Here is a 27,713-nt window from a genome sequence, read left to right on the forward strand (position 1 = left end):
CCAATACCATGTGCCCTAATTTTGCCCACTAATCTCCTATGTGGGACCTTGTCGAAGGCTTTCTGAAAGTCGAGGTACACCACATCCACTGACTCTCCCTTGTCAATTTTCCTAGTTACATCCTCAAAAAATTCCAGTAGATTTGTCAAGCATGATTTCCCCTTCGTAAATCCATGCTGACTCGGAATGATCCCGTTACTGCTATCGAAATGCTCAGCAATTTCGTCTTTTATAATTGACTCCAGCATCTTCCCCACCACTGATGTCAGACTAACTGGTCTATAATTACCCGTTTTCTCTCTCCCTCCTTTCTTAAAAAGTGGGACAACATTAGCTAACCTCCAATCCACAGGAACTGATCCTGAATCTATAGAACATTGGAAAATGATCACCAATGCGTCCACAATTTCTAGCGCCACCTCCTTAAGTACTCTGGGATGCAGACCATCTTTAAAAGAGTCCCAATCCTCTGTCTTCCCACTCTTCTTTGATTTGTTGTACTTCTGCTCTTTTATTTTTATGCTGTCCTTGACTTCCTCACACTTATCTACATTAAACTGCATCTGCCATGTATCCGCCCACTCACACAACCTGTCCAAGTCACCCTGTAGCCTTATTGCATCTTCCTCACAATTCACACTACCCCCCAACTTAGTATCATCTGCAAATTTGCTAATGGTACTTTTAATCCCTTCGTCTAAGTCATTAATGTATATCGTAAATAGCTGGGGTCCCAGCACCGAACCTTGCGGTACCCCACTGGTCACTGCCTGCCATTCCGAAAGGGACCCATTTATCCCCACTCTTTGCTTTCTGTCTGTCAACCAATTTTCTATCCATGTCAGTACCCTACCCCCAATACCATGTGCCCTAATTTTGCCCACTAATCTCCTATGTGGGACCTTGTCGAAGGCTTTCTGAAAGTCGAGGTACACCACATCCACTGACTCTCCCTTGTCAATTTTCCTAGTTACATCCTCAAAAAATTCCAGTAGATTTGTCAAGCATGATTTCCCCTTCGTAAATCCATGCTGACTCGGAATGATCCCGTTACTGCTATCGAAATGCTCAGCAATTTCGTCTTTTATAATTGACTCCAGCATCTTCCCCACCACTGATGTCAGACTAACTGGTCTATAATTACCCGTTTTCTCTCTCCCTCCTTTCTTAAAAAGTGGGATAACATTTGCTATCCTCCAATCCACAGGAACTGATCCTGAATCTATAGAACATTGAAAAATGACCTCCAATGCTTCCACTATTTCTAGAGCCACCTCCTTAAGTACTCTGGGATGCAGACCATCAGGCCCTGGGGATTTATCAGCCTTCAGTCCCATCAGTCTACCCAAAACCATTTCCTGCCTAATGTGGATTTCCTTCAGTTCCTCCATCACCCTAGGTTCTCCGGCCCCTAGAACATTTGGGAGATTGTGTGTATCTTCCTCAGTGAAGACAGATCCAAAGTAACGGTTTAACTCGTCTGCCATTTCTTTGTTCCCCATAATAAATTCCCCTGCTTCTGTCTTCAAGGGACCCACATTTGCCTTGACTGTTTTTTTCCTCTTCACGTACCTAAAAAAACTTTTGCTATCCTCCTTTATATTATTGGCTAGTTTACCCTCGTACCTCATCTTTTCTCCCCGTATTGCCTTTTTAGTTAACTTTTGTTGCTCTTTAAAAGAGTCCCAATCCTCTGTCTTCCCACTCTTCTTTGCTATGTTATACTTCCTCTCCTTAATTTTTATGCTGTCCCTGACTTCCCTTGTCAGCCACAGGTGTCTCTTACTCCCCTTAGAGTCTTTCCACCTCTTTGGAATAAATTGATCCTGCAACCTCTGCATTATTCCCAGGAATACCTGCCATTGCTGTTCTACCGTCTTCCCTGCTAGGGCCTCCTTCCAGTCAATTTTGGCCAGCTCCCACCTCATGCCTCTGTAATCCCCTTTGCTATACTGTAATACCGACACTTCCGATTTTCCCTTCTGCCTTTCCATCTGCAGAGTAAAACTTATCATGTTGTGATCACTGCCTCCTAATGGCTCTTTTACCTCTAGTCCCCTTATCAGATCAGGATCATTACACAACACTAAATCCAGAATTGCCTTCTCCCTGGTAGGCTCCAGTACAAGCTGTTCTAAGAATCCATCTCGAAGGCACTCTACAAACTCTCTTTCCTGGGGTCCATTTCCAACCTGATTTTCCCAGTCTACCTGCATGTTGAAATCTCCCATAACCACCGTAGCATTACATTTTTGACACGCCAATTTTATCTCCTGATTCAACTTGCACCCTATGTCGAGGCTACTGTTTGGGGGCCTATAGATAACTCCCATTAGGGTCTTTTTACCCTTACAATTTCTCATTTCTATCCATACTGATTCAACATCTCCTGATTCTATGTCACCCCTTGCAAGGGAATGAATATCATTCCTTACCATCAGAGCAACCCCACCCCCTCTGCCCACCTGTCTGTCTTTTCTATACGTTGTGTACCCCTGAATATTCAGTTCCCAGCCCTGGTCCTCTTGTAGCCATGTCTCAGTGATCCCTACAACATCATACTTGCCCATGACTAACTGAGCCTCAAGCTCATCCACTTTATTTTTTATACTACGCGCATTTAAGTACAACACTTTAACTTCTGTATTTACCTCCCCTCTCACATCGGTCACAATTGGCCCTGCCCTTAATTTCTTTTCCCCTCTAGAACTTCTGTTCCCATTCTTCCGAGAGTCTTTTGCAATATCTCCTGTATTCCCTTTTACCTCATCTTCATATTCACAATTTGTTATCCCTTCCCCCCACTACTTAGTTTAAAGCCACAGGTGTCACACTGGCAAACCTGCCTGCCAGAATGTTTGTCCCCCTGCTGTTAAGATGCAACCCGTCCCTTTTGTACAAGTCACCCTTAGCCCAGAAGAGATCCCAGTGGTCCAGAAATCTAAATCCCTGCTCTCTGCACCAGTCCCTCAGCCATAAATTCATACCCTCTATCTCTCTGTTCCTGGCCTCACCAGCACGAGGTACCAGTAGCAGTCCAGAGATAACCACCTTCGACGTCCTACTTCTCAGTGTTTTTCCCAACTCTCTAAACTCCCGCTGTAGCACCTCCTTCCTCTTCCGCCCGACGTCATTCGTGCCCACGTGCACAACGACTTCAGGTTGATCGCCTTCCCTCACTAGGATTTTCTGAAGCCGGTCTGTGATGTGCTGAACCCTGGCACCAGGGAGGCAACAGACCATCCTCAAGTCCCTCCTGCTGCCACAGAATCTTCTGTCCGTCCCTCAGACTATGGAGTCACCGACCACTACGGCTCTTCCAGACTTCGGTCTCCCCTGTCGAGTATCCTTGCCAACAGGTCCGTCACTCGGACGGGAAACGTCTTCTGCCCCGACAGTTCCCAAGAGGGTATACCTATTTGCAATAGGCACAGCCACTGGGGTCTCCTGTAGTCCTCGTCCGCTCCCCCCTGAAACAGTCTCCCACCTTCGCTCGACCTGGACCCTTGGCGTGATAGCCTCACAATAGGTCCTGTCGAGGAAACTCTCGCATTCCCGGATGGCCCTGAGGTCATCCAACTGCCTCTCCAACTCCACCACACGTCCCTTCAGGAGCTGCACCTGGACACAGTTCTTGCAGGTGTAGCTCCCAGAAGCTCCAGCGACGTCCCTGTCTTCCCACATCCTGCAGGAAACACACTGCACCAACTTTTCCGCCATCACCTTGTGCCTATAACCAGATCTGGCTTAAAACAATTGTATCCTCCTCACCTCAGCCTCCTCGCCAAAGACTCGCACTTTTCTCACTGGGCACTTCCCTCACTGGGCACTTCCCTCACTGGGCACTTCCCTCACTGGGCACTTCCCTCACTGGGCACTTCCCTCACTGGGCACTTCCCTCACTGGGCACTTCCCTCACTGGGCACTTCCCTCACTGGGCAGCACCTGAACAGGGCTGCACCCTTTTGCAAGTCTTGCTTATATCACCAATTAAATTGCCTGATTGTCCAATTTACCTGACTTCTCACTTAAATTAGCACTTACTTTTCTTCTCAGCCAACGGGCGTCCTTGCTCTGCTCCCGGACTTTTCAAATTGACTACTAGCTTCCTCTTGGCGCTCTTTTTAAACTGCCTGTTCAACTGTAATTAGCACTTACTTTTCTGCTCAGCCAACGGGCGTCCTTGCTCTGCTCCCGGACTTTTCAAATTGACTACTAGCTTCCTCTTGGCGCTCTTTTTAAACTGCCTTCTCATCGTTGTTGGAGATCCGGCCCACCACCACAGTGTCATCAGCAAACTTGATGATGGAGTTTGAGCTGAACCTGGCCCTACAGTCATGTGTGTACAGGGAGTACAGTAGGGGGCTAAGGACGCAGCCCTGGGGGGATCCTATGTTCAGGGTGAGGGAGCTAGATGTGTGTTCCCCCATCCTGACCACTTGGGGCCTGGCGGTGAGAAGGTCCAGGACCCAGGCACACAGAGGGGTGCTAAGCCCCAGTTCCAGCAGCTTCTCAACCAGTCTGCTGGGGACTATTGTGTTGAATGCTGAACTAAAGTCAATGAACAGCATCCTCACATAGCCCCCCTGGCTGTCCAGATGAGAGAGAGCGGTGTGTAGAACCTGGGAGACCGCATCATCCGTGGACCTGTTCGGACGGTATGCGAACTGTAGTGGGTCCATGTTGCGAGGAAGGAGGGCGCAGATGTGCTTCTTGACTAGCCTCTCCAAGCATTTCATGACAACCGAGGTGAGGGCCACCGGTCGGTAGTCATTTAAACACGCTGGAGAGGCATTCTTTGGCACCGGTACAATGATGGATCTTTTGAAGAATGCAGGGACCACGGACTTTGCCAAGGAGAGGTTGAATATTGTGGTGAGCACTGGAGCAAGCTGAGTAGCACAAGACTTTAGTACTCGCCCAGATATACCATTTGGGCCTCCAGCTTTCCTCGTGTTCACACGCGTCAGAGCCCACCTCACCTCATGCTCGGACACCGAGAATGTGTGCACATCCCCGGCGGTGGATCCCCCTCCAGCCTCGCTAGCCAGCGCCCCTTCGGTGCTGTTTTTAGACGGCGAGCTGGTGGTGTTACCCGTCTCAAACCGTGCGTAAAAAGAGTTCAGGTCATCAGCTAAGGAGGAGCCGGCACTTCCGGTTGAGGGGGTGCTGGACCTGTAGCTAGTTATAGTCCGTAGCTCCTGCCAAAGGCACCTGGTGTCCTGCTGCTCCATCTGTGACTCCATCTTGTCCCGGTACCTCCTTTTTGCGACCAATGACTGTTGTACCACGACACCCAGGTCTCGTTGCATCTCCCCTTTTCCTAATCGGCCACCTGGGCGGCAGCACGGTGGTGCAGCGGTAGAGTTGCTGCCTCACGAGATCCGGGCGCTGTCTGTGCAGAAGTTTGTACGTTCTCCCCGTGACCTGCGTGGGTTTTTGTCTGGGTGCTCCGTTTGCGGGTTTGAAAGTTAATTGGCCCTCTACAAATTGTCCCTAATTTGTGAGATGGAACTAGATTAGTTTAGTTTAGTTTAGTGTAGAGATAGAGCGCTGAAACAGGCCCTTCGGCCTACCGAGTCCGCACGGACCAGCGGTCCCTGTACACTAACACTACCCTGCGCACTAGGGACAATTTACAATTTACAACCTTTGGTGTGGGTGGGAGGAAACCAGAGCACCTTGAGAAAACCCATGCGATCAGACAAACCCTATACAGACAGCACCCGTAGTCAGGATTGAACCGGGGTCTCTGGCGCTGTAAGGCAGCAACTCTACCGCTGCGCCACCGTGCTGCTGGTCGGCATGGACCCTTTTTCCATGCTGTATGTTTAATCTAAATCTAAATTAAAAATGAATATTAATCCAAGAATTAAAAAAACTACTGAACCGTGGCTAATAAATGGCAAGGTTGTTTGGTGAGGAAGGAAACACGCTTATCCTATAGACAATAGACAATAGACAATAGGTGCAGGAGGAGGCCATTCAGCCCTTCGAGCCAGCACCGCCATTCAATGCGATCATGGCTGATCACTCTCAATCAGTACCCCGTTCCTGCCTTCTCCCCATACCCCCTCACTCCGCTATCCTTAAGAGCTCTATCCAGCTCTCTCTTGCTCGGTCAGTCCTTAAATGCCGTGACATGCTGCAGTTTGGTCCACACTCTATCTTCTGAAACGATCAGCCAAGACACTCAGACTGTATGTGACGGTGCTAAATGTCACCCTTGCCAGCAACACCCACAATTTGTGAGAAATTGATATAGAATACAACTTTTACTCGAGTGCCTGAACTATGGGAAGAAACATAGAAACATAGAAACATAGAAAATAGGTGCAGGAGGAGGCCATTCGGCCCTTCGAGCCAGCACCTCCATTCATTGTGATCATGGCTGATCGTCCACAATCAGTAACCCGAGCCTGCCTTCTCCCCATATCCCTCGATTCCTCACTCTTAAGGATAGCTGAGTCAGGGGGTATGGGGAGAAGGCAGGAACGGGGTACTGATTGGGAATGATCAGCCATGATCACATTGAATGGCGGTGCTGACTCGAAGGGCCGAATGGCCTCCTCCTGCACCTATTGTCTATTGCCTATTGTCTATTGATTCCACTGGCCCTTAGAGCTCTTTTAAACTCTCTTTTAAATTCAGTCAGTGAATTGGCCTCCACAGCCTTCTGTGCCAGAGAATTCCACAAATTCACAACTCTCTGGGTGAAAAAAACTTCTTCTCACCTCAGTTTTAAATGGCCTCCCCTTTATTCTTAGAGTGTGTGGCCCCTGGGTCTGGACTCCCCCAACATTGGGAACATTTTTCTTGCATCTTGCTTGTCCGGTCCTGTTGAGTAGGCTGGGTCTCTATTCCTTGGGTCACAGGAGGATGAGGGGTGATCTTATAAAGGTGTACAAAATCACGAGAGGAATGGATCTTTTGTTCAGAGTAGGGGAATCCAGTACCAAAGGACATAGGTTTAAGATGGGAGGGGGGGGGATAGATTTAATAGGAATCTGAGGGGTAATGTTTTCACACAAAGGGTGGTGGGTGTATGGAACAAGCTGCCAGAGGAGGTGGCTGAGGCAGGGACTATCGCAACTTTTAAGAAACATTTAGACAGATATATGGGTAGGACAGGTTTAGAAGGATATGGGCCAAACGCAGATAGGTGGGACTAGTGTAGATGGGACATGTTGGCCAGTGTGGGCAAGTTGGGTTGAAGGGCCTGTTTTCACTCTATCTATGACTCTATCTATGACTCTATGACTGTATGACTCTAACCCACTTCTCGACTCACTCTGCCCTCTGAAATCCCTCGTAAACCTAGAGCCACTTCTGTTCTCCCAGTTCTGACTGAGAGCTTTTTAATTTATTTGTTGATGGGGCTGTGGCATCACTATCTTTAGTCTTGCGTCATTTCTTTCATCAGAGGGTGGTGAACCTATGGAATTCATTGCCCCAGAAGGCTATGGAGGCCAAGTCAGTGGATATTTCTAAGGCGGAGATAGATAGATTCTTGATCAGTACGTGTGTCAGGGGCAACGGGGAGAAGGCAGGAGAATGGGGTTAGGAGGGAGAGATAGACCAGCCATGATTGAATGGAGGAGTAGACTTGATCGGCCAAATGGCCTAATTCTGCTCCTATCATTTACGACCTTAGGACCTTATGACTGTAAATGCTGCCATTCGGTCCATCCCTAAACATCCCCGGGTGATTATTAGAGCTTAATTAAATCACTGCATCGGCGGTCAACGGTCGGTCAGACCATGTAAAGATGGCAGATGTCCATCCCTGGAGTACTGCAACGACCAGATGGGCTTTTACAGCCATCGACCATTGCAGAAACCTGTTCTTTCAATTCAATGCAATGATACTTCATTGTCACATAACCTCATAAGTTCACAAGTTCTAGGAGCAGAATGTTCCCAATGTCGGGCGAGTCCAGAACCAGGGGCCACAACAGTCTTAGAATAAAGGGGAGGCCATTTAAGACTGAGGTGAGAAGAAACTTTTTTCACCCAGAGAGTTGTGAATTTGTGGAATTCTCTGCCACTGAAGGCAGTGGAGGCCAAATCACTGGATGGATTTAAAAGAGAGTTAGATGGAGCTCTAGGGGCTAGTGGAATCAAGGGATATGGGGAGAAGGCAGGCACGGGTTATTGACTGGGGACGATCTGCCATGATCACAATGAATGGCGGTGCTGGCTTGAAGAGCCGAACGGCCTCAACCTGCACCTATTTTCTACGTTTCTATGTTTCCCATCATGTCTACTCCGCCATTCAATCATGGCTGCTGTACCCTTCCCTCCCTACCCTATTCTCCTCGTAAGTGGGTGGTGAATCTGTGGAATTCATTGCCACAGACGGCTGTGGAGGCCAAGTCAGTGGATATATTTAAGGCAGAGACTGACAGATTCTTGATGAGCACGGGTGTCAGAGGTTATGGGGGGAAGGCAGGAGAATGGGGTTAGGAGGAGGGAGAGATAGATCAGCCATGATTGAATGGTGTAGACTTGATGGGCCGAATGGCCTAATTCTGCTCCCAGAACCTATGAACTTATGAAGGGATGTTTCTCGAGATAAAACAATGTTCCCTGGGATGAAGCAGTTGTCTCCTGGGTAGAAACGAGAACTAAAAGTCAGCGTACTACCAAATGGGATTGCTTTAACTAAAAAGGTAGTATCGGCTAGATGGGCCAAATGATCTCTTGAGACTTTAGATAAAGAGCAGGGAATCAGGCCCTTCGGCCCACCAAGGCTCTGCCAACCAGCAATCACCCCATACACTAACAATATCCTGCACACTAGGGACAATTTACAACTTAACAAATCTAATTAACCTGTTCACTGCCAAGTTTTTTTCTTTCACTATTGGCCATGATCCAAGTATACTCGGGGATAGCAGTGAACCGGTTGAACCTACACACCTGTACGTATTTGCAATGTGGGAGGAAACCGGAGCACCCAGAGAAAACCCACGTGGTCACAGGGAGAACGTACAAACTCCATTCAGAAGGCAGCCATAGTCAGGATCAAAGATACTAGAGGAACAAGGTGGACCACTCCGTTGAAATCGCCTATACTGAAGTGTAGTACGCAAAGGAGCGTAACGTCCGCCATTTTAGTAGGCAAAACCCGCTGTTCGCTCTGCCTCTCGCAGTGTAATCAGTGTTTTGGGGGAACAGTATGTGTGATGATACCATTAAAATGCAGAATATATCTCATCTATCAATTCACAGATTTTTGTTATTTTTCCTTTTTAAATGTTTCTGCAAGTTACTGCCTACTAAAATGGCGCCATGACATACTACGGTTTTTAGGGTCGAGTGGTCTATCTTGTTCCTCTAGTATCTTTGGTCAGGATCAAACCCGGGTCTCTGGCTCTGTCAGGCAGCAACTCTGCTGCTGCGCCACCGTGCCACCTCTCCTTCAGTACTGTAATCTTTTCAGTGACTCTAGTCGACGATTCATAGACAAGTTTGTCAAAGTTTTCAATGAATCTGCCGTGACCATCAGGCATAGGGGCAGAGTTAGGCCATTCGACCCATTGAGTCTGCTCCACCATTCGATCATGGCTGATCTATTTTCTCTCTCACCCCCCCCCAGTTCCTGCCTCCTCCCCATAACCTTTGACACCCTTACTAATTAAGAACCTATCAATCTCTGCTTTAAAAATATCGAATGACTTCCCTCCACCACCATCTCTGGCAGTGAATTCCACAGATTCACCACCCTCTGTATAAAGAAATTCCGCCTCATCTACATTCTAAAGGTAGTACATCCTATAATTCTGAGGTCGTGCCTAGACTCTCCCATTACGGGAAACATCCAATCCACGGACACTCTATCTAGGCCCAACTGCGTGTCACAGTGGCGCAGCGGTAGAGTACCGGAGATCCGGGTTCGATCCTGACTACGGGTGCTGTCCGCAAGGAGTTTGTACGTTCTCCCCGTGACCTGCGTGGGTTTTCTCCGGGTGTTCCGGTTTCCTCCCACACTCCAACGATGTGCATTTTGTGGGTTAGGTGGCCCTCTATAAATTGTCCTTAGTATGTAGGATAGGACTAATTGCTGGTTGGAGCAGTCTCAGTGGGCCGAAGGGGCCCGTTTCCACGCTGTATCACTAAACTAAACGAAAGTGAACTACTGTGATCACATCTGGAATACTATGAACAGGCCTATTCTTCTCATCCAACGACTGTTATCCTTGTACAAAAAGCAGTGCAGCAAAGATTCCCCGGATTAATTCCTGGAGTGGGTAGGATTGTCTTATGCAGAGAGAGTCAGCAGACCGGGCTGAGGCATTCTAGACTTTAGAACAATGAATAATAATCACAAACATACAAAATCCCTACAGGATTTGACAAGATAGATATTTTATTAGTAGGACAGAACTGCAGATGCTGGCTTGCACCAAAGATAGACACAAAACCCTGGGGTAACTCAGGCAACATTTCTGGAGGAAAGAAATAGGTGACATTTCAGATGGGTTCAAAGTAGGGTCTCGACTCGAAACATCACTTATTCCTTTTCTCCAGAGATGCTGCCTAAGCCACTGTGTTACTCCAGCTTTTTGTGTCTATCTTCGATTTTTTATTAGTGTTTCCACTGATCGACCGGAGGTTCCAAACTCAAAGCATCGGCTTAAAGAGAGGGGGGGAGCTTTAAGAGTGGCAACTTTGTCACTCAGAGTGTTATCCATTTCTGAAATGAGATGACTTTAGTTTAGTTTAGTTTAGTTTAGTTTAGATTTAGAGATACAGCGTGGAAACAGGCCCTTCGGCCCACCGAATCCGCGCCGCCCAGCGATCCCCGCACATTAACACTATCCTACACACACACGAGGGACAATTTTTACATTTTACCCTGTCAATTAACCTACATACCTGTACGTCTTTGGAGTGTGGGAGGAAACCGAAGATCTCGGAGCAAACCCACGCAGGTCAAGGGGAGAACGTACAAACTCCGTACAGACAGCACCCGACAGATCGAACCTGAGTCCCCGGCACTGCATTCGCTGCATTGGTGCAGCAACCTCTCCTCCCCCCCTCCCCCTCCCCTCCTCCCCGCCCCTCACCCCCCTCCCCTCTTCCCGCCCCTCACCCCCCTCCCCTCTCCCCCCTTCCCTCCCTCCCCCTCCCCTCTCCCCCCCTTCTGCAGCACCCTGTCCTCCCCCTCCCCTCTCCCCCCCTTCCCTCCCTCCCCCTCCCCTCTCCCCCCCCTTCTGCAGCACCCTGTTCTCCCCTTCCCTCTCTCCTTAACCCTCACTCCCCTCTCCCTTCTCCCCCACTCCCTCCTTCCCCTCTCCCTCCCTCCTCCCTCTTCCCCTTCCCGCCCCTCCTTTTAAACTTTAAAATGTGAATAACTTTAAAAATCTAACACCGATTTCAATAAAACTACTTGCATTATGACTAAAGTGACAACGGTGAGTAAGGTGGGCCTAAAATTGTCGCGCAATCGTGTACCGTTTTGGCTGAAGTTCAGTCACAAACAAGATAACAGACGATAGTTTTAGTGTATAGATGACGCAAATGCAGGCAAATAGACTAGCCCGATATTTCAACTTAGTCAGCATGGACACGGTGGGCCGAATGGCCTATTTCCATGCTGTACAGCTCCATGACTTTGACTCCATGACTCTAAAGAATCAGCTATTCAGGACAGAGACAAGAAGAAATGTCTTCATCTATCTACACAGCAGTAAATCATTGGGATTCTCGACCTACATCGACCCTGGGAGCTGTTTCAAAGTATCTCGAAGAATGAGACGGATTGATTTTTAGATATTAAGGGAACCAAGGAACAATGGGCTTAGTTTAGGAAAATGTCAATGAGGTAAACGATCCGACAGCCTCCAGTTGAGTTGGCGGGGCTGACAAGATGCCCCACACCTGCTACTATTTGGAATGGGTTTTACGCCTTTACTTGCTTCCAGATGTGACGATTTCAACACAGTTCTGACTGGCATCTTCCAATCTGTTCCACATTGACCCCAGATAAATCAAAGGGGAACAAAACGGTGACACGGTGGCGCAGAAGTAGAGTCCCATGGTCGATCCCGACTACGGTTGCTGCCTGTACGGAGTTTGCACGTTCTCCCCGTGTCCTGCGTGTGTTTATTCCAAGATCTTCGGTTTCCTCCCACACTCAAAATATGTACAGGTTTTGTAGGTTAATTGGCTTGATATATTTTTTTAAATGTAAATTGTCCCTAGTGTGTGTAGGATAGTGTTGGTGTGCGGGGATCGCTGGTCAGTACGGACTCGGTGGGCCGAAGGGCCTGTTTCAGCGCTGTATCTCTAAGTTAAACTAAACTAAACTAAACTTTAAAAAATGTTAACAATCAGTAGGTTGTTCAGCTGAGTGAAAACGGTCTCAGTTTAGAGTGAAGAGGAAAGAGAAACAAGGAAAAGCTGGGTTATAGACAATAGACAATAGACAATAGGTGCAGGAGGAGGCCATTCGGCCCTTCGAGCCAGCACCGCCATTCAATGTGATCATGGCGGATCATTCTCAATCAGTACCCCGTTCCTGCCTTCTCTCCATACCCCCTGACTCCGCTATCCTTAAGAGCTCTATCCAGCTCTCTCTTGAATGCATTCAGAGAACAGGCCTCCACTGCCTTCTGAGGCAGAGAATTCCACAGATTCACAACTCTCGGACTGAAAAGGTTTTTCCTCATCTCTGTTCTAAATGTTTTGCTGAAGATCTGGTCAGGCCTACACACGAGACGAGGCACAAAGTGCTGGAGTAACTCAGCGGGTCAGGCAGCATCTCTGGGGAACATTGGCAGGTGACATTTCGGGTCGGGACCCTTCCTCGGTAGAGTTTCCTTTCTCCCGCTGAGTGACTCCAGCATTTTGTGCCTCTCCTTGGTTAAAGCAGCATCTGTAGTTCTTTGTTTCTACATTTGGACTGTGACATCTCCTCAAGGTATATCTACTTAGGTTCTCCTGCTTTACACTGGAGAAGGATCTCGACCCGAAGGGTTACCTATCCATGTTCTCCAGGGATGCTGCCTGACCCCGTAGAGTTACTCCAGTACTTTAGTTTAGTTTAGTTAATTTAGCTTAGAAATACATCGTGGAAGCAGGCCCTTCGGCCCACCGAGTCCGCACCGACCTGCGATCCCTGTGCACTAACACTATCCTGCACACACTAAGGACAATTGACAATTTTACTAAGCCAATTAGCCTTCACACCTATACGTCTTTGGAGTGTGAGGGGAAACAGGAGAACACGGAGGAACCCACGCGGTCACGGGGAGAACGTACAAACTCTGTACAGACAGCACCTGTGGTCAAGATTGAACCCGGGTCTCTGGCACTGTAAGGCGGCAACTCTACTGCTGCGCCACCATGCGCCACCATGCCGACCCTGATGGTCAGTATGGACACGGTGGACTGAAGGGCCTGTTTCCAAGCTGTATCTGTAAAGAGAAGCTGTTTTTTGGAAGTATTTACGTTAAGCTAGGGTACAGTCCTGATCCTCCCACCTACCCCTTTGCAGATATTCAACTTTTTCTCAGGAACTGCTGTGTTACAATGCGGAGAAACTATATTCTGAAATCCGGTATCTTTCTCTTTGATCGACCTTTTACGTGTGAAATAAAGACACAAAGTGCTGGAGTAACTGTGGTCATGCCATTAGAGGTAGGATGTGGAGGCTTTGGTGAGGGTGTGGAAGAGGTTTACCAGAATGCTGCCTGGATCGGTGGGTTTCTGCAACAGGGAGAGGTTGGACAGACTTGGACTGTTTTCTCTGGAGGTTGAGGGGAGACCTAGTGGAAGTGTTATTGTTATTGAGGGCGTGCAGCGTGGGTTTACTAGGTTAATTCCAGGAATGGCGGGACTGTCATGTGTTGAAAGACTGGAGCGACTAGGCTTGTATACACTGGAATTTAGAAGGATGAGAGGAGATCTTATCGAAACGTATAAGATTATTTAGGGGTTGGACACGTTAGAGGCAGGAAACATGTTCCCAATATTGGGGGAGTCCAGAACAAGGGGCCACAGTTTAAGAATAAGGGGTAGGCCATTTAGAACTGAGATGAGGGAAAAACTTTTTCAGTCAGAGTTGTGAATCTGTGGAATTCTCTGCCTCAGAAGGCAGTGGAGGCCAGTTCTTTGAATGCATTCAAGAGAGAGCTGGATAGAGCTCTTAACGATAGTGGAGTCAGGGGGTATGGGGAGAAGGCAGGAACGGGGTACTGATTGAGAATGATCAGCCATGATCACATTGAATGGCGGTGCTGGCTCGAAGGACCGAATGGCCTCCTCCTGCACCTATTGTCTATTGTCTATTGTCTATTGTAGCAAATTACAAGAGGCATTGACAGAGTAGACGGTCAGAAACTAGGGTGGATCATCCCAGCTTGGTTTGGGATCAGCTCCATCCAAGACCGCAAGAAATTGCAGTGGATTGCGGACGCAGCCCCGAACATCACACAATCCGTAGTCAGGATGGAACCCGGGTCTCTGGCGCTGCAAGGCAGGAACTCTACCACTGCGCCACCGTGCCGACCAGTCAATTTTGTGTCTGTCTTTGTTAAACCAGCATCTGCAGCTCATTGTTTCTACCGATGAGGTACTGACCAGCACGCTGTCTTCACAAGTAATATTTTCCCTGCAGCCTTACAATAAAAATATGTGACCTCTGAACACTTTAAACCTGCCGGCAAACATTTTAAATCACAGCACATTATGGCTTCATGTTAGGACACCATTAAAGCAGCATACGAACCTGCACCAACAATCTCCTCTCATTGTGCTTCCAATTGAGTTGCAAGCCCTTTGAACAGAGCAGACGTGAGAAGTCGTGGGAAAAATCTGAACGCAACAATAATCAGACAAATAATAAAAGCAAGATTTCAGACTTCGTGACTCACTGGTCAGTTCAGTTCAGTCACAGTTTTGTTTATTGTCACGTGTACCGAGGTACAGTGAAAAGCTTTTGTGTTGCGTCAGCAGAAAGGCAATACATGGTTACGATCGATCGATTTACAGTGTATAGATCAGTCTGAAGAAGGGTCTCGACCCGAAACGTCACCCATTCCTTCTCTCCCGAGATGCTGCCTGACCTGCTGAGTTACTCCAGCATTTTGTGTATAGATACATGATAAGGGAATTACGTTCAGTGCAAGATAAAGCCAGCAAAGTCTGACCAAGGATAGTCCTAGGGTTATCAAAGAGATTGATAGTAGTTCAGCACTGGTCTCTGCTTGTGGTAGGATGATTCAGTTGCCTGACAACAGCTGGGAAGAAACTGTCCCTGAATCTGGAGGTGTGCGTTTTCACACTTCTATACCTTTTGCCTGATTCGAGAGGGGAGAAGAGGGAGTGGCCAGGGTGAGACTCGTCCTTGATTATACTTAGTTTAGTTTAATTTAGTTTAGTTTAGTTTAGTTTAGAGATACAGTGCAGAAACAGGCACTTCGGCCCACCGAGTCCGCGCCGACCAGCGATCCCCGCACTTGGCCTTGCTGGCCTTGCTGAGGCAGCGTGAGGTGTAGATGGAGTCAACGTCAGGGAGGTTGGTTTGTGTGATGGTCTGGGCTGCGTCCACAATTCCCTGCAATTTCTTGCCGTCTTGGATGGAGCTGTGAGGTGCTAAAATAATAGTTATTCACTTGGAACAATCAGCGGCTGACGGGGTTAATGGATTTTGTGAGTGCCCCTCTCGTACAGGATTTGTCGCGGTTTGTGACTGACTGCATGTCAAGCCACAATCAATGCGGTGTGAATATTGATTTCTCTAACTTCAAGTAACCCTTGCGTTCCCTCTGTCCCCATCCCTCCCCCATCCCAGTTCTCCGACCAGTCTGACTGTCCACCTGATTACATTTTACTGATTGTACCCCTCATTGTCACCTTCCCCTTAGCTGACAGCGAAGCACCTATTCAACATTTTTCCTTGATCTCTGTCCCCTTTGATCTCTCGTTTTCACACCTTACCCTTCCTTAACTCTAGTGTAAGAAAATAACTGCAGATTCTGGTACAAATGGAAGGCATTTATTCACAAAATCCTGGAATAACTCAGCAGGTCAGGCAGCACCTTCAGTCTGAAGAAAGGTCTCGACCCGAAATGTCACCCATTCCTTCTCTCCTGAGATGCTGCCTGTCCTGCTGAGTTACTCCAGCATTTTGCGAATAAATACCTTCCTTATCTCTATGTCACCCTCTCCCTTGTCTCTCAGTCTGAAACATAGACATAGAAAACATAGAAAATAGGTGCAGGAGTAGGCCATTCGTCACCAACTCAAGCAGGTGACCCTGCCATTTCCAACACAGGTGTGGTCTCACTTATCCTGAACACCCTGGGCAGTCACAGTGGCGCAGCGGTAGAGTTTCTGCCTTACAGCGATTGCAATGCCAGAGACCCGGGTTCGATCCCGATTACGGGTGCCGTCTGTACGGAGTTTGTACGTTCTTCCCGTGACCTGCGTGGGTTTTCTCCGAGATCTTCGGTTTCCTCCCACACTCCAAAGCCGTACAGGTTTGTAGGTTAATTGGCTTGGTAAATGTAAAAATTGTCCCTAGTGGGTGTAGGATAGTGTTAGTGTGCGGGGATCGCTGGGCGGCGCCGACCCGGTGGGCCGAGGGGCCTGTTTCCGCGCTGTATCCCTTGACTAAACTTAACACAATATGCAATAGAAAGGCAGAACTGTGTTGAAATTGTCACATCTGGAAGCAAGTAAAGGCATAAAACTCATTCCAAATAGTAGCAGGTGTGGGGCATCTTGTCAGCCCCGCCAACTCAACTGGAAGCTGTCTGATTGTTTCCCTCATTGACATTTTCCTAAACTAAGCCCATCGTCCCTTGATTCCCCTTAATATCTAAAAATCAATCCGTCTCATTCTTCGAGATACTTTGAAACAGCTCCCAGGGTCGATGTAGGTCGAGAATCCCAATGATTTACTGCTGTGTAGATAGATGAAGACATTTCTTCTCATCTCTGTCCTGAATAGCTGATTCTTTAGCGTCATGAATTCAAAGTCATGGAGCTGCACAGCATGGAAATAGGCCATTCGGCCCACCTTGTCCATACTGACTAAGTTGAAACAGCGGGCTGGTCCCATTTGGCTCATATCTCTCTGAACCTTCCCATGCGTTCGAATGTCTCTGTAAAAATTGTCATTGTGTCCGCTTCTACAGTTTCCTCTGGCTACTCATTCCAGGTATGGATGACTCCTTCAGTGAAAAGGTTGCCTCTGAGGTCCCTCTTAAAGCTCTCTCCCTCTCACCTTAAGCTAATGCCTTGAGTTTGGATCCTCTGGTCAACACTGATAACAATGTGAAGACAGACACAAAATGCTGGAGTAACTCAGCGGCTCAGGCTGCACGTCTGGAAGAAGGGTCTTGACCCAGAACATCACCCATTCCCTCACGCCAGACTCTCCCACCAGTGGAAACCTCCTCTCCACATCTACTCTATCTACGCCTTTCATTATTCTGTAATTTTCAATGAGGTCCCCCCTGGCAACATCCTCATAAATCTTCTCCACACCGTTTCCAACTTGACAAGGCCTTTCCTATAACATGGTGCCCAGAACTGTGCACAATACTCTAAATGCGGCCTCACCAACATCTTATACAACTGCAACAGGATCTCCTAACTTCTATATTAAATACTCTGACTGACGAAGAGTAATGTGCCAAAAGCCTTTTTGACCCCACTGACTACCTGCAATGTCACATTCAAGGAACTATGCACCTGCACTCCTAGAACCCTCTGTTCTACAATACTCCCCAGAGACCTAACAAGCATTGTGTAGTGTAGAACTGTGTGCCCAGGTTAGTATTCCCAAATGCAACACCTCACATTTCTCTGTATCGCATTGCACAAGTCAATAGTTTTAGTTTGGTTTAGTTTAGAGATACAGCACGGAAACAGGCCCTTGGCCCACCGAGTCCGCACCGACCAGCTATCCCCACACACCAACACTATCCTACACACACTAGGGACAATTTAGACAATGGATAATAGACAATAGGTGCAGGAGGAGGCCATTCGGCTCTTCGAGCCAGCACCGCCATTCAATGTGATCATGGCTGATCATTCTCAATCAGTACCCCTTTCCTGCCTTCTCCCCATACCCCCTGACTCCGCTATCCTTAAGAGCTCTATCTAGCTCTCTCTTGAATGCATTCAGAGAATTGGCCTCCACTGCCTTCTGAGGCAGAGAACAATTTACATTTATACCAAGCCAATTAACCTATAAACCTGTATGTCTTTGGAGTGTGGGAGGAGACCAAAGATCTCGGAGAAAACCCACGCAGGTCACGGGGAGAATGTACAAACTCCGTACAATACAGCGCCCGTAGTCAGCATCGAACCATGATGATTTCAAGAGAGTTAGATACAGCTCTGGGATGGCGGGACTGACATATGATGAAAGAATGGGTCGACTGGGCTTGTATTCACTGGAATTTAGAAGGATGAGAGGGGATCTTACAGAAACATATAAAATTCTTACGGGATTGGACAGGCTAGATGCAGGAAAAATGTTCCCGATGTTGGGGGAGTCCAGCACCAGGGGTCACAGCTTAAGAATAAGTCAAGTCAAGTCAAGTCAAGTCAAGTCAATTTTATTTGTATAGCACATTTAAAAACAACCCACGTTGACCAAAGTGCTGTACATTTGATTAGGTTCCAATAGAAAAAAAATGAAAACATACAGTAGCACGCAAACAGTTCACAGCGCCTCCTCAATAAGGGGTAGGTCATTTAGAACTGAGATGAGGATTTTTTTTTTACCCAGAGAGTTGTGAATCTTTGGAATTCTCTGCCACAGAAGGCAGTGGAGGCTAATTCACTGGATGTATTCCAGAGAGAGTTAGATAAAGCACTTGGGGCTAACAGAATCAAGGGATGTGGGGAGAAAGCAGGAACGGGCTACTGATTCTGGATGACCAGCCATGATGGGTGGCACGGTAGCGCAGCGGTAGAGTTGCTGCTTTACAGCGAATGCAGCGCCGGAGACTCAGGTTTGATCCTGACTACGGGTGCTGCACTGTAAGGAGTTTGTACGTTCTCCCCGTGACCTGCGTGGGTTTTCTCCGAGATCTTCGGTTTCCTCCCACACTCCAAAGACGTACAGGTATGTAGGTTAATTGGCTGGGTAAATGTAAAAATTGTCCCTAGTGGGTGTAGGATAGTGTTAATGTACGGGGATCACTGGGAGGCACGGACTTGGAGGGCCGAAAAGGCCTGTTTCCGGCTGTATATATATGATATGAATGGCGGTGCTGGTTACAAGGGGTCTCTGGCACTGTAAGACAGTAACTCTACCGCTACACACCGTGCCACCCTAAATAAACCTTAATAAACCAACACCAATACCATAGTCTAGAAGTATTCATAATAAAAAAAAGATTTAATGCATTTCGTTTGAAGCTCCACCTGAAATCACATGAATAAAGCTGAAGATGATTCCGTGGGGATGTCTTTGACTAGTCTAGTCGGTCATATTTCACCTCAAGATTTGGGATGCCTCAAGCTTAAAGCCATTAAATACAATTCCTTCAATTTGGCGAAATGTTCAATGTTATCATTAACTCGGTCCATTTTCTTCAACGCTGATTTATGATCCTCAATTACGACTGTTAAAATGTGAGGCTAAGTAAGCTCTGCGTGAAGCAGCCAAATTGAAGGATTCGTGATGTGGTACCAACGGGGCCGCCCGTTGAAAATATCCCCTACGATAATGACTAGATCTTCGAACAAGCACAGGCCGGAGTGAGTGACCAGATTATAATGAGAAAAATGCCAAATTTTTGCACACTTAATTTGGGCTGGCAATTTATTAGAGTTCTTCTTGACAGGGCAATTTGTAAAAATAAATCAGGAGGAATGCCAAAGGAACAAAAAAAAAAAGATTTGTTTAATAAATCTCTTTCAGGCCCAATTTCAGGGGTGTGTTGTCAACTATCCAGGGATGTCCGAGACAATAATGATTAACACCCAGGGGTTTTCTGCTGCAATTCAAATAAAGAGCCATCAATAATGTATTTAGTATTACCCAGGTACCCCTTTACCCACTTTGAAGACCTCGCAAGTTTATAAGTGATGGGAGCAGAATTAGGCCATTCGGCCCATCAAGTCAACTCCGCCATTCAATCATGGCTGATCTATCGTGCCCTCTCGACCCCATTCTCCTGCCTCCTCCCCGTAACCCGTGCTAATCAGGAAACCAACACTTCCTTGACTTCATCCCACGATGGCCTACTTGTGTCAGCCTTGCCGCTCCTTCCCAGATTGATTCCTGGGATGGCAGGACTTTCATATGAAGAAAGACTGGATAGACTAGGCTTGTACTCGCTGGAATTTAGAAGACTGAGGGGGGATCTTATAGAAACATATAAAATTCTTAAGGGGTTGGAAGGGCTAGATGCGGGAAGATTGTTCCCGATGTTGGGGAAGTCCAGAACTAGGGGTCACAGCTTAAGGATAAGGCGGAAGTCTTTTATGACCGAGATGAGAAAACATTTCTTCACACAGAGAATGGTGAGTCTGTGGAATTCTCTGCCACAGAAGGTAGTTGAGGCCAGTTCATTGGCTATATTTAAGAGGGAGTTAGATGTGGCCCTTGTGGCTAAAGGGATCAGGGGGTATGGAGAGAAGGCAGGTACAGGATACTGAGCTGGATGATCATCCTGCACCGCCATTCAATATGATCATGGCTGATCATCCATGTGTGAAAAAAAACTTTCTCATCTCGGTCCTAAAAGACTTCCCCCTTATCCTTAAACTGTGACCCCTTGTTCTGGACTTCCCCAACATCGGGAACAATCTTCCTGCATCTAGCCTGTCCAACCTCTTAAGAATTTTGTAAGTTTCTATAAGATCCCCCCTCAATCTTCTAAATTCCAGCGAGTACAAGCCAAGTCTATCCAGTCTTTCTTCATATGAAAGTCCTGCCTTCCCAGGAATCAATCTGGTGAACCTTCTCTGTACTCCCTCTATGGCAAGAATGTCTTTCCTTAGATTAGGAGACCAAAACTGTACGCAATACTCCAGGTGTGGTCTCACCAATGCCCTGTACAACTGCAGCAGAACCTCCCTGCTCCTATACTCAAATCCCCTCGCAATGAATGCCAACATACCATTCGCTTTCTTCACTGCCTGCAGCACCTGCATGCCTACTTTCAATGACTGGTGCACCATGACACGTAATGTTAATATGTTTCAGAATACAGCTATCACTATTCTGTTCCTTTCCCTTGTCGTTTAGGTAATAATCTGCTTTCAGATACCTCTTACAAAAAGTGCAAGACCTGACACTTTACCACATTATACGCCCTCTGCTTTTGCCCAATAATCTTATCTATCTACAGCCCATTGATTAATTGACTGATACTTAATTGTAACTTGTCTTTGGTACAGTGAGATTCTTTGATTGCATCCAGTACAAGTATGCAAAGAGTGGCCACGTAAAGGGCGCCAGCAAAGTTACAAAAGTATTGAATATAGTCACTCTTCCATCTCCCTCCCACACCCCAGGTAGTTTTTAGTGTACAGGTTGATCAGTGGTCTGAAGGGCCTGTCTCTGGGTTGTATCTCCAAAGTGGGCGTGTTGCATCTAAAGCTGCTTCCGTGTTGTATCTCGGTGGTCGGGGACGGGCCACCTGGGTGTCCGAGGACAAGGAGGCTGCCAAGAACAAGGAGGACCCTTGTGGCTGAGAACGATCAGCCATGATCACGGTGAATGGCGGTGCTGGCTCGAAGAGCTGAATGGCCTCCTCCTGCACCTATTGTCTATTGTCTATTGACCCGGGAACAAAGGAGAACCACAAATGGAATGTGTTAAAATGGGACATTTGTAACTTTGTCGGCGCCCTTTATGTGGCGACCCTTTGCATACCTTGGGTATACATTCGTTACTTTCAGAAAGGATTTAGATTAATACTACCCGTTGGGCGGCATGGTGGCGCAGCGGTAGAGTTGCTGCCTTACAGTGCCAGAGAAACAAGTTCGATCCTGATGGGTGCTCTCTATATGGAGTTTGTACGTTCTTCCTGTGACCACGTGGGGTTTTTCCGGATGCTCCGGTTTCTTCCCACACTCCAAAGAAGTACAGATTTGTAGGTTAATTGGCTTCGGTAAAGATGATCAATTGTCCCTAGTGTGTAGGATAGTGCTAGTGTACGGGAATCGCTGGTCGGCGTGGACTTGATGGGCCTGTTTTTGCGCTGTATCTCTAAACTAAACTCGAAAGGAAACATTAGCAGGGAAGTCGGGAAAGGTAGAAGGTGGGACTAATTGGAGGCCACTCTCAAAGTTCAAATTGCTTACTTCTAAGGGATATGATGATATTTCTTGTAGGAACTATCCGACTCGAAAATGGACACTTAAGGCTGCAGTAACTCAACGGGGTCAGGCAGCATCTCTGGAGAAAAGCAATAGGTGACATAAAATTCTTAAGGGGTTGGAGAGGTTAGATGCGGGAAGATTGTTCCCGATGTTGGGGAAGTCCAGAACCAGGGGTCACAGCTTAAGGATAAGGGGGAAGTCTTTTAGGACCGAGATGAGAAAACATTTCTTCACACAGAAAGTGGTGAGTCTGTGGAATTCTCTGCCACAGAAGGTAGTTGAGGCCAGTTCATTGGCTATATTTATGAGGGAGTTAGATGTGGCCCTTGTGGCTAAAGGGATCAGGGGGTATGGAGAGAAGGCTATAGGTTACTGAGCTGGATGATCAGCCATGATCATATTGAATGGCGGTGCAGGCTCGAAGGGCCGAATGGCCTACTCCTGCACCTATTGTCTATGTTTCTATGTTTCTATGTGACGTTTCGGGTCGAGACACCTCTTCAGACTGAGTCAGTGGAAAGGGAACCAAAGATATAGACGGTGATATAGAGAGCTATAGAGTGAAAAGATATGCAATAAAGTAACGATGATAAAGGAAACAGGCCATTATTAGCTGTGGGGAAGTCGGAGGAGTCAATGGAGAGGTTGTGCAGAGTGAGGGCCAGCTCTGCTAGGTGGAAGAGTGTTGGTAGAGGGATATCGAACTCGAAAACATGCTAGCAAAGCTCTTCAAACGGCACAATTACAATTAAAACACAAACTACATGCTATAACTCCAAGGTTCGGTGCTGGGACCCCAGCTATTTACGATATACATTAATGACTTAGACGAAGGGATTAAAAGTACCATTAGCAAATTTGCAGATGATACTAAGCTGGGGGGTAGTGTGAATTGTGAGGAAGATGCAATAAGGCTGCAGGGTGACTTGGACAGGTTGTGTGAGTGGGCGGATACATGGCAGATGCAGTTTAATGTAGATAAGTGTGAGGTTATTCACTTTGGAAGTAAGAATAGAAAGGCAGATTATTATCTGAATGGTGTCAAGTTAGGAGGAGGGGGAGTTCAACGAGATCTGGGTGTCCTAGTGCATCAGTCAATGAAAGGAAGCATGCAGGTACAGCAGGCAGTGAAGAAAGCCAATGGAATGTTGGCCTTCATAACAAGAGGAGTTGAGTATAGGAGCAAAGAGGTCCTTCTACAGTTGTACCGGGCCCTGGTGAGACCGCACCTGGAGTACTGTGTGCAGTTTTGGTCTCCAAATTTGAGGAAGGATATTCTTGCTATGGAGGGCGTGCAGCGTAGGTTCACTAGGTTAATTCCCGGAATGGCGGGACTGTTGTATGTTGAAAGGCTGGAGCGATTGGGCTTGTATATACTGGAATTTAGAAGGATGAGGGGGGATCTTATTGAAACATATAAGATAATTAGGGGATTGGACACATTAGAGGCAGGAAACATGTTCCCAATGTTGGGGGAGTCCAGAACAAGGGGCCACAGTTTAAGAATAAGGGGTAGGCTATTTAGAACGGAGATGAGGAAGAACTTTTTCAGTCAGAGAGTGGTGAAGGTGTGGAATTCTCTGCCTCAGAAGGCAGTGGAGGCCAGTTCGTTGGATGCTTTCAAGAGAGAGCTGGATAGAGCTCTTAAGGATAGCGGAGTGAGGGGGTATGGGGAGAAGGCAGGAACGGGGTACTGATTGAGAGTGATCAGCCATGATCGCATTGAATGGCGGTGCTGGCTCGAAGGGCTGAATGGCCTACTCCTGCACCTATTGTCTATTGTCTATTGTCTATTGATAAGTGCTCATACTAAGAAAACCAAGCCCAAAGCCAAAGTATTATCTAACTATCTAACCGGCACGGTGGCGCAGCGGTAGAGTTGCTGCCTTACAGCGAATGCAGCGCCGGAGACACAGGTTCGATCCTGACTACGGGTGCGGTACTGTACGGAGTTTGTATGTTCTCCCCGTGGCCTGCGTGGGTTTTCTCCGAGATCTTCGGTTTCCTCCCACACTCCAAAGACGTACAGGTTTGTAGGTTAATTGGCTGGGCAAATGTTTTTTTTAAAATTGTCCCTAGTGGGTGTAGGATAGTGCTAATGTGCGGGGATCGCTGGGCGGCGCGGATCCGGTGGGCCGGAGGGCTTGTTTCTGCGCTGTATCTCTAAATCTAAAAAAATCTAAATATACCAACTTAAAATAAATAACTCTATGTGCAAAAAAAAACAGCCAGTGAACTACACATTATCTAGCTCTTAAAAAAAACTAATCCTGTAGATGCAAGTATATTATTGGGGTTATCAAATGGGCACTTCCCTTCACTGGTGTTTTGTTGAGTTAGGCCAACAACACCTCGGGAAGGCTCAACAGTTATTTATTTTCTCCCTCTCCCTCTCCCTCTCCCTCTCCCTCTCCCTCTCCCTCTCCCTCTCCCTCTCCCTCTCCCTCTCCCTCTCCCTCTCCCTCTCCCTCTCCCTCTCCCTCTCCCTCTCCCTCTCCCTCTCCCTCTCCCTCTCCCTCTCCCTCTCCCTCTCCCTCTCCCTCTCCCTCTCCCTCTCCCTCTCCCTCTCCCTCTCCCTCTCCCTCTCCCTCTCCCTCTCCCTCTCCCTCTCCCTCTCCCTCTCCCTCTCCCTCTCCCTCTCCCTCTCCCTCTCCCTCTCCCTCTCCCTCTCCCTCTCCCTCTCCCTCTCCCTCTCCCCCTCTCCCTCTCCCTCTCCCCCTCCCCCTCTCCCTCTCCCTCTCCCCACCTATGCTACTAGTATCTACCAAATAGCGGAGCCAATTAGCTGGCTCTTACAAATGCTAAACACCAGCATCCTATCTCCAACTTATCCAAGCCAATCTCTTGTCATGTTGCATAAGCCTCTATGAACCAGAACATCCGACACTGGCAAGACCACAGATGTTGACTACTGCAACGTTTTTTGCATTTCACATCATTAATTCCTTTTGATGCATAAACAATTTCTTTGAGGATTATTCATAACATCCAGATTGAACAAACTAAGAAATATGCACAACTGACAAGGTTACTTGTTAATGAGGCACCGGGGGATAACTCGTGGGCTTCGAGCTCCCGTTTGGCCACGAGGGAGTGCTAGCAGGTCCTTGCTCTCTCATCTCACTCGAAAGACAACACAACATTCTCACAATCCTGTTCTGCTCTGTTAGATAAAAATGAACAGGGAACAATTTTGATCCCTGGCAAGAAAATCGGTAGGTCTTAATTACACTGGTGCACTTGTGTAGTAGAGTTGGGAGGTCATGCCACAGTTGTATAAGACGTTAGATTATTGTGTTGAGTTCTGGGCACCGTGTTATAGGAAAGATGTCGTCAAGCTGGAAAGTGTACAGAGAAAATTTACGAGGATGTTGCCAGGACAAGAGGATCTGAGCTGTAGGCAGTGGTTGAGTAGGCTGGGACTCTATTCCTTGGAGCGCAGGAGGATGAGGGGTGGTCTTATAGAGGTGTATAAGATCATGAGAGGAATAGATCGGGTAGATGCCCAGTCTCTTGCCCAGAGTAGGTGAATCGAGAACATAGGTGAAGGGGAAAAGATTCAATAGAAATCTGAGGGTTAACTTTTTCACACAAAGGGTGGTGGGTGTATGGAACGAGCTGCCAGAGGAGGTAGTTGAGTCTGGGACAATCCCAACGTTTAAGAAGCAGTTAGACAGGTACATGGATAGGACAGGTTTGGAGGGATATGGACCAAACGCTGGCAGGTGGGACTAGTGTAGCTGGAACAAGGGGCCACAGTTTAAGAATAAGGGGTAGGCCATTTAATAATAATAATAATAATAATGCATTACATTTATATAGCGCTTTTCATACACTCAAAGACACTTTACAGGGATTTAAAGAACATAGGGAAGTGAATAAATAGATAAATAAGTAAACAAACAGAGAAAGGAGACAGAAGGTGAGGTGACCTTCAGTGGTTGAAGGCAGTACTGAACAGGTGAGACTTCAGTGATGTTTTGAATGTGGTGAGTGAGGAGGAGTCTCTGACGGTTTGGGGTAGTGAGTTCCATAGGGTGGGAGCAGCGATGGAGAAAGCCCTGTCCCCCCAGGATCTGAGTTTGGTCCGGAGGGGGGGGGGGATAGGAGATTGGCAGCAGCAGAGCGGAGGGTGCAGGTGGGAGTGTGCCTGTGGAGGAGGTCAGTCAGGTAGGATGGGGCCAGGTTATGGAGGGCTTTGTAGGTCATGAGGAGGATTTTGTACTGGATTCTCTGGGGGATGGGCAGCCAGTGGAGTTTGTAAAGGACGGGGGTGATATGGTCATGGATCGGGGTGTGGGTGAGTAGACGGGCAGCGGAGTTTTGAATGTATTGAAGTTTACTGATGATTTTTGAAGGTGCGCCATAGAGGAGGCTGTTGCAGTAGTCCAGACGGGAGGTGATGAAGGCGTGGATGAGGGTTTCTGCAGCTGTGGAGGAGAGGGATGGACGGAGACGGGCAATGTTTTTGAGGTGGAAGAAGGCTGTCTTTGTGATGTGTTTGATGTGTTTGTCGAAGGAGAGGGTTTGATCAAAGATGATTCCAAGATTCCGGATGTGAGGGGAGGTGGATACTGGGAGACCATCAATATTGAGGATGAAGTTTTGGGTGGATTTGGTGAGCTGAGATGAGGAAAAACTTTTTCAGTCAGAGAGTTGTGAATCTGTGGAATTCTCTGCCTCAGAAGGCAGTGGAGGCCAATTCTCTGAATGTATTCAAGAGAGAGCTGGATAGAGCTCTTAAGGATAGTGGAGTCAGGGGGTATGGGGAGAAGGCAGGAACGGGGTACTGATTGAGAATGATCAGCCATGATCACATTGAATGGCGGTGCTGGCTCGAAGGGCCGAATGGCCTCCTCCTGCACCTATTGTCTATTGTCTATTGTCTATAACATGTTGGCTGGTGTGAGCAATGTTTCCACACTGATTCCCTCTATGACTCTATTTGGTAACATGCTAGACTACAATTCTGTGGAACTCGTTGCCACAGACGGCTGTGGAGGCCAAGTCATTGGGCATTTTTAAAGTGGAGATTGACCGGTTTTTGATTAGTAGAGGTGGGTGAGGTTATGGGGAGAAGGCAGGAGAATGGGGTTGAGAGGGAGAAATAGATCAGCCATGATTGAATTGCAGAGTAGACTCGATGGGCCAAATGGCCTAATTCTGCTCCTGTGACATGATCTTCAGGAGATTCAGGCCAGAACATGACTATAGTTCCTTCCTGGAGATTTGCTATTAGCATCCCGAGCACAGGGCCGGCACAAGTACCAGAGATCAGGGTTCGATCTTGACTACAGATGCTGTCTGTACGGACTTTGTACGTTCACACTGTGGCCTGTGTGGGCTTTCTCCAGGTGCTCCAGTTTCCTCCCACACTCCAAAGACGTACAGGTTTGTAGGTTAAT

This window comes from Rhinoraja longicauda, chromosome 1 (assembly GCF_053455715.1).
Source record: "Rhinoraja longicauda isolate Sanriku21f chromosome 1, sRhiLon1.1, whole genome shotgun sequence".
Lineage (NCBI taxonomy): Eukaryota > Metazoa > Chordata > Chondrichthyes > Rajiformes > Arhynchobatidae > Rhinoraja > Rhinoraja longicauda.